Raw genomic sequence first — 8,822 nt, forward strand, 5'->3', positions numbered from 1 at the left:
ATCCTCCTTGGAACCCCCTTTCAGGTAGTTGAAAGCAGCTATCAAATCCCCCCTCATTCTTCTCTTCTGCAGACTAAACAATCCCAGCTCCCTCAGCCTCTCCTCATAAGTCATGTGTTCCAGTCCCCTAATCATTTTTGTTGCCCTTCCCTGGATTCTCTCCAATTTATCCACATACTTCTTGTAGTGTGGGGCCCAAAACTGGACACAGTACTCCAGATGAGGCCTCACCAATGTCGAATAGAGGGGAACGATCACGTCCCTCGATCTGCTCGCTATGCCCCTACTTATACATCCCAAAATGCCATTGGCCTTCTTGGCAACAAGGGCACACTGCTGACTCATATCCAGCTTCTCGTCCACTGTCACCCCTAGGTCCTTTTCCGCAGAACTGCTGCCTAGCCATTCGGTCCCTAGTCTGTAGCTGTGCATTGGGTTCTTCCGTCCTAAGTGCAGGACCCTGCACTTATCCTTATTGAACCTCATCAGATTTCTTTTGGCCCAATCCTCCAATTTGTCTAGGTCCTTCTGTATCCTATCCCTCCCCTCCAGCGTATCTACCACTCCTCCCAGTTTAGTATCATCCGCAAATTTGCTGAGAGTGCAATCCACACCATCCTCCAGATCATTTATGGAGATATTGAACAAAACCGGCCCCAGGACCGACCCTTGGGGCACTTCACGGGATTGAAGCACCTGCCTGACTGGGAACACATGAGTACTCTTGATTGTAACGGTGCTATGCATGCATTGAAGTATACTCCTGGGGGAATTCTGCATTACTGCTTCAGAATTCATGTCTCCTGCAGATTTCTTTGCTTCCCCACAGAAAAATGACTTCTGATGGGGAAGCAAAGGGAAGCAAGAGTGGTCATGTGCCCCTCCCCAGCAGTGCAAACAGTGCGGTTCAGGCACCAGGAGCAGCTGGTAGAGACCTAAATCACCGCCGGGAGGAGGGGGGCACTGAGCTGTGTGTGTGAGACACACACACACACTGTCCCTCTCACTCGCTATTGCAGTATGCTCAATGTGCAAGAGCAGGGCTTTGGGTGTTTCTGAGGAGGTAGGCATGGGGCAGGCTCTGTCTCCACAGGCAGAACAGAATGTAGCAGCCTGCCTGCTTAGTGAATTGTTCCCATTGTCTTTGTGAATTCCCGCAGGAGTATAAAACAGGTGTAAACATTTTAAGGCTCCGTTACTTTGCCAGAGTGGTGTAAAGGACAGTACGGCCTTACAAATGCTTATGCTGCTTTAGTGATTAGAACTGGTCTAAATTTTTGGAGTGAAAAAATTTCCCATCAGAATGTGCTCCGAGAAGTGTTTGCTACTGACCTTTCTGGAGTTGGTCAGTAGCTAGTATAAATTGCGTTTGATTCCCCAGCGCTCACTTGCTTTTCAGTTGCCTATGATGTAACACTGAGCATATGACTTTATGTATTTGTTGACTAATAACTAGAAGTAAAGGATCAAACCTAGCAACGTTACTATTAGACAAAGGGGTTTGGCGATTTCCTCCAATGCTCCCTACTCCCATTCTCTATAAATTGTAGTGTAGTTGAAATAAATTACCTATATTATTGAAACCAGTGTGATTATACTGCATTATTTTGACAAATAAAACATGCAGCATTTTTAATTTTTTGGCAAAGAATTCCCCCAGGAGTATTAAGTACCTTCCTGAACTGAGGCCTTAAAGAGCCCGGAAATGCAGCTCCATGGCCCCATCATCCTCTGTTTGGGGAGGATTTTCTGGTCTCAAAAAGGAAACGGAAACTATAGCCTGGTCTGTATCTAAAACTTAAAGGAGTGTTGCTCCACCAGCCAAAAAACCAAAATCCATGCCTCACTGCTGTACTTATACCTTTCCCCATAGCCCCTCTCTTCAGTGGAGCAAGAGGCTGTGCAGGTGGTTGTGGTGCTGGCCTGTGAAGGAAAAGAGGTCAGGGAGTCTTTGTTCTGCCATGGGCTTTCTGAGTGCCCTTGGGCAGGTCACTTAGCTTTTCTGTGTCTCGGTTCCCCATCGGAAAGTGGGGATAAAAGCACAGCAGTGTGGGGAAAATAGGTAGATGAAATATTGTAAAGCGCTTGGAAGTTTACTGATGAAATGCCTCTCTAAGAAATAGACATTACGATAACAAGGTCTTGGTTTCCATGTCCTTTTCAGGAGCCTGACCCTTTGACCTTCAGAGAAGCCTCAGTGAGGTCCCTGGAAGGGGTGGTGCAGAAGAGACAGCTATCCCCCGCCCACGGTCACCAATCCTTCTGTACAGAGTAGGCATGCATAAATGGCTCTCTTTGAGTATGTCTACTCAAAGTGCAGATGTAGCTTAGGCCTTGTCTAGGCTAGAACAATTCTACTGGTGTAGCAAGCAAAAGCACCATGCCAGTATAAGCTGTGTTTACAGTAGGAGGGTCTGCCAGGACAGTTATGTTAGCAAACCTTTTCTAGTGTAGACAAAGCCTAAGACTCCAATCCTGTAATTGGATGATACATTTTATGGTCAGAAGGGACCATTATGATCATCTAGTCTGACCCCCTGCACAACGCAGGCCACAGAATCTCACCCCCAACTCCTGTAACAAACCCCTAACTGATGTCTGAGTTACTGAAGTCCTCAATTCGTGGTTTAAAGACTTCAAGGTGCAGAGAATCCTCCAGCAAGTGACCCATGCCCCACGCTGCAGAGGAAGGCGAAAAACCTCCAGGGCCTCTACCAATCTACCCTGGGGAAAATTCCTTCCTGACCCCAAATATGGCAATCAGCTAAACCCTAAACATGTGGGCAAGACTCACCAGCCAGACACCCAGGAAAGAATTCTCTGTACTAATTCAGATCCCACCCCATCTAACATCCCATTATAGGCCATTGGGCATATCTACCACTAATAGTCGAAGATCAGTTAATTGCCAAAATTAGGCTAGCCCATCATATCCTCTCCTCCATAAACTTATCAAGCTTTGTCTTGAAGCCAGATATGTCTTTTGCCCCTACTGCTTCCCTTGGAAGGCTGTTCCAGAACTTCACTCCTCTAATGGTTAGAAACCTTCATCTAATTTCAAGTCTAAACTTTCTGATGGCCAGTTTATATCCATTTGTTCTTGTGTCCACGTTGGTACTGAGCTTAAATAATTTTTCTCCCTCGTGGTATTTATCCCTCTGATATATTTATAGGTAGCAATCATATCTCCTTTCAGCCTTCTTTTAGTTAGGCTAAACAAGCCAAGCTCTTTGACTCTCCTTTCATAAGACAGGTTTTCCATTCCTCAGATCATCCTAGTAGCCCTTCTCTGTACCTGTTCCAGTTTGAATTCGTCCTTCTTAAACATGGGAGACCAGAACTGCACACAATATTCTGGATGAGGTCTCACCAGTGCCTTGTATAACACAGTGGTTCTCAAACTAGGGGCACCGCTTATTCAGGGAAAGCCCCTGGCGGGCCGGGCCGGTTTGTTTACCTGCTGTGTCCGCAGGTTCGGCTGATCGCGGCTCCCACTGGCTGCGGTTCGCCGCTCCAGGCCAATGAGTGCTGCAGAAAGGTGGCCAGCACATCCCTTGCCCCGCGCTGCTTCCCACAACTCCCATTGGCCAGGAGCGGTGAACCGCAGCCAGTGGGAGCCGCGATTGGCCGAACCTCGGGATGTGGCAGGTAAACAAACTGGTCCAGCCCACCAGGGGCTTTCCCTGAACAAGCAGTTCCCTTAGTTTGAGAACCACAGGTATAACGGTACTAACACCTCCTTATCTCTACTGGAAATACCTCGCCTGATGCATCCCAAGACCGCATTAGCTTTTTTCACGGCCATATCAGATTAGCAGCTCATAGTCATCCTCAGATCAACCAATAGAGGTCCTTCTCCTCCTCTGTTATTTCCAAGTGATGCACCCCCAGTTTATAACAGACATTCTTATTAAGCCCTAAATGCATAACCTTGCACTTTTCACTATTAAATTTCATCCTATTACTTTCTACTCCAGTTTACAAAGTCATCCAGATCTTCCTGTATGATATCCCGGTCCTTCTCTGTATTGGCAATACCTCCCAGCTTTGTGTCATCCACAAACTTTATTAGCACATTTCCACATTTTGTGACAAAGTCAGTAATAAAAAGGTTAAATAAGATTGGTCCCAAAACTGATCCCTGAGGAACTCCACTAATAACCTCCTTGCAGTCTGACAGTTCACCTTTCAGTGTGACCTACTGTAGTCTCCCCTTTAACCAGTTCCTTATCCACCTTTCAATTTTCATATTGATCCCCATCTTTTCCAATTTAGCTAATAATTCTCCAGGTAGAACCATATCAAATGCCTTACTGAAATCGAGGTAAATTAGATCCACTGAGTTCCCTTTGTCTAAAAAATCTGTTACCTTCTCAAAAAGGAGATTGGGTTGGTTTGACACAATCTACTTTCTGTAAAGCCATGTTGTATTTTGTCCCAATTACCATTGACCTCAATGTCCGTAACTACTTTCTCCTTCAAAATTTTTTCCAAGACCTTGCAAAGTACAGATGTCAAACTAACAGGCCTGTAGTTACCCGGATCGCTTTTTTTACCTTTCTTAAAAATAGGAATGATGTTAGCAATTCTCCAGTCATATGGTACAACCCCTGAGATTGATTAAAAATTTTTGCTAATGGGCTTGCAATTTCATGTGCCAGTTTCTTTAATATTCTTGGATGAAGATTATCCGGGCCCCCCCGATTTAGTCCCATTAAGCTGTTGGAGTTTGGCTTCTACCTTGGATGTGGTAATATCTAAATCCATATCCTCATTCCCATTTATCGTCCTACCATTATCCCTAAGATTCTCATTAGCCTCATTAAAGACTGAGGCAAAGTATTTGTTTAGATATTGGGCCATGCCTAGATTATCCTTAATCTCCACTCCATTCTCAGTGTTAAGCGGTCCCACTTCTTTTTTGTTTGTTTTCTTCTTATTTATACGGCTACAGAACCTTTTACTATTGGTTTTAATTCCCTTTGCAAGGTCCAACTCTACATGACTTTTGGCCTTTCTCACTTTATCCCTACATGTTCTGACCTCAGTAAGGTAACTTTCCTTGCTAATCCCTTCCATCTTCCACGCCTTGTAGGCTTTCTACTTTTTCTTAATCACCTCTCTGAGATGCTTGCTCATCCAGCTTGGTCTACAACTCCTGCCTATGAATTTTTTCCCCTTTCTTGGGATGCAGGCTTCTGATAGTTTCTGCAACTTTGACTTGAAGTAACTCCAGGCCTCCTCCACCCTTAGATCCAAAAGTTTTTCAGTCCAATCCACTTCCCTAACTAATTTCCTTAATTTTTTAAAGTTAGCATTTTTGAAATCAAAAACCCTAGTCACAGATCTATTTTTGTTTATCCTTAGTTTGAACTGAATTAGCTCATGATCACTCGAACCAAGATTGTCCCCTACAACCATTTCTTCTATGAGGTCCTCACTGCTCACCAAAACCAAATCTAAAATGGCATCCCCTCTTGTCAGTTCAGCAACTACTTGGTGAAGGAATCCATCAGCTATCGCATCCAGGAAAATCTGAGCCCTATTATTATTACTAGCACTCGTCCTTCAGTCTATATCTGGGAAGTTAAAGTCTCCCATGATCACACAATTTCCATTAGTATTTACTTCTTTTAAAAACATTAAAGAGGTCTCTATCCATATCCAAATCAGATCCCGGTTGTCTATAGCACACCCCAAGCACTATCCCAGGAGCTTTCTTCCCCAATGTGATTTTTGCCCAGACAGACTCTGTCTTATCTATTCTATCACTTCTTATTTCTTTACAGTCTACTTCATCATTGATATACAGTGCTACTCCACCACCTTTGCCTTTATTTCTGTTTTTCCTAAACAGCACATACCCTTCAATACCCGTACTCCAGTCATGACGACTATTCCACCATGTTCTGTTATCCCTATAATATCTGGTTTCACTTCCTGCATCAGTAGCTCTAGTTCCTCCATTTTGTTACCGAGGCTCCTCGCATTAGTGTAAAAACATATTAATTTTTGCTGTTTGGCTTCGCTCACATTCTTTACCTGATTGGGCACAGACATTCTACCACCAATATTACCTATTAGATTGGTAGGTACACTGCCCTTCCTCCTTATTTCCATTCTCCTACCCATGGCTGTATCCTTTTTTACTTCTTTTTCTTCCCTCTCAAAGAGAAAATCTGGCGTGGAGATTACCTGGACATCTCCCAATCATCTCCCCCGAATTCCTAGTTTAAAGCTCTCTTGATTAGTTGTGCCCTCCTTGCTCAGGTGAAGTCCATCCCGAGAGAACAGTCCTCTATCCATGAATGCTTCCCAATGGCTATACATCCCAAAGCCATCATCTAGACTGTGAACAAACATGTATTGTTGTCTTTTGAGGGTAGTAGGATTGGCTTGGAACCCTGGTTGTTTGAGGGAGGTTTTAAGAGGAGAAGTCAGTTCAGGGTGCTCTGGTTTTGGGAGATCAGGGGAGACTGAAGCTGGTGCTTCTGCTGTTTCTTTTCAGGGAAGGGAATAGTTGATGGTGGAAAGGAGCATCTTGTGCGTTTCATAATTTCAAAGGCTTAAAGAAGGATCATTACTATGGGAAATTAAAATAATTTTATAATTGAGCTTCTCTAAGAGCAGCTGTGATTGGCTAAAAATCACATCTGAAAAGGACTGCCAGAGCGCATGATGTCACAGAACTGATGACATATCACACTTGGTTTTGCTGGGAAAGGATGTAGCTTTCCATTGGTTAGCATCCAATCAATCAGAAAGTGAGGTATGTTGGTTTTTTCCCCTTCTGCCAAGGTTTTCAAAGGGCCAGGGGGCTGGCAAGGTTAGTTCCTAGTTCCTCTTGATAAGCTGACCCAAGCCAAGGCAAGCCAGACTTCATCAGACCAGGCTAGAAAGCTAAGAAAGTAACACAGGAAAAGAAAGGCCAGAAAGACCAGGCAAGCAAATTGCTTGAACACTGTCAGCTGGTGACATGAGTGAGAGTATGAATTCAGGTGAGACCTCCAAGCACTTCAAGGCCAAGGTGTCCTATTCATCCAGGACTGGGATGCTGTTCCCTGTTAGCCACATGGATAGGATGCTCTGCAGAGGAAACTTTGCAAAGGGAATTGGAGCCAAAGCCTTGGTTTATGTGTCTGCAGTTCTTGAATACCTGATCTTCAACATTGTGGATAGGGCTGGCTCCATCACCAAGCACCACAATAGGCATCAGATTTCCCCATGGCACCTGAAACTCGCTATCCAAAATGATTTTGAGCTCAACAAGCTGCTGGGTAGGGTCACCAACTATCAGCGCGGGGATGCAGCCAACAGCAAGTCTCTGCTTTTCCAACCCAAGAAAACCAAGGACAGGAAATCCTCCAGGAGAAGGACTGTTCCACCTCCCATTCCTGCTGAGTGAGGACTGAACAAAAGGGAAGGAATCGACTTGATTGCTAATCACTTTTCCCACCCATCAACTGTGATGTAATAAAAGAGGTTAAAGTGCCCTATCTGACTTTGTGAATTCCTTTTCTCTGTTGTTCATCTAAGGTTGTAAGGGGTAAGTCAGGAATTTAGGAAGCTGCACAGATACTGTGATATGAAAGCCTTGATAGATATAAGCATTCAATAAAAATAGACATGCTCAGAATGGCTTAAGAAGACTGTTAGAAGTGGTTATCATAGATTTATTATTCTGCAGGTATTTCTCCAATTGTCTGAACATTAAGTCCATTTTTCTAGGCCGTGGAGCTGCTTTGGATCAAGTTCTTGGTGAAGACCAGGAGAACAAACTCCCTAGGGGAGTAGTAAAACCAGATAAAAAAATAAGAGCCTGTGGGCTAAATTTTCAAAAGTGACCAGTGTTTTTCAGTGCTGTAGGTTTTGGTTGCCCAGTTTGAGATATTCTAAATGAGCTTGAATTCCAGGAGAGTGCTGAGCAGCCGATTCCTGAAAATCAGGTCTCTTTACAGTGTCCAAAGCTGGGCATCCAAAAATTGATGCACTCAAACTTACTGTCCATAAGAACATAAGGATGGCCCTACTAAGTCAGACCAAAGGTCCATCTACCAAGTATCTTGTCTTCTGACAGTCGCCATTGCCAGGTCCTTCAGAGGGATGAACAGAACAGATAATGGTCAAGTGATCCATCCCCTGTTGCCTATTCCCAGCTTCTGAAAAGTGAGGGCAGCCGGCTTCAGCAGTGTTACTGAGCATGCCCAGTCCGTGTGAGCATGCTCAGTCCAAGTCGAGCGGCAAATCTGGGGGGGGGGGACCTTGGCCCCCCTCTCCTCCCCATGCATCCCCTCTGATAATAATGTTTCAAAAGGAATGAAATGTATCAAGTCATGGGGCTCCAATCCTGGTTGGAATCGCTAGATGCTACTATAATAATAATAATTAATAAATAATTTAGTTATTAAAATGCATTTAAACTCAAAGATGGTAATTGCAGAAACATAATGATAAATCTACAGGATAGAATGGTTTGTGTGACAGTTTAAAAAAATTAAATTATTCTCACAAAGATCACCATGACTACCCCAAAATAATTATAGAATAAATTATTATTAATATTATTTGTAAAACACAGCCCTGTTCAGATGCTCAGCATACTGTGTAGCCTCATGTTGGTAGTCCAACGCTGCTGCTGATAAATAACCTTATAACCATATGGAAATACATGAAAACATAATATCCCTCCTCCCAATTTAAAATTGTAACCAGTCCAGGGATCCAGTGCTGATCCTGCAAATGCTTACTACCAAGTGCTTACTCCCATGAATTAATCCCTTGGAAGTCAGTGGGCCTTCTAGAAGTAGTAAGCGTGACAGTTA

This window comes from Lepidochelys kempii, chromosome 14, assembly GCF_965140265.1.
Source record: "Lepidochelys kempii isolate rLepKem1 chromosome 14, rLepKem1.hap2, whole genome shotgun sequence".
Taxonomy (NCBI): domain Eukaryota; kingdom Metazoa; phylum Chordata; order Testudines; family Cheloniidae; genus Lepidochelys; species Lepidochelys kempii.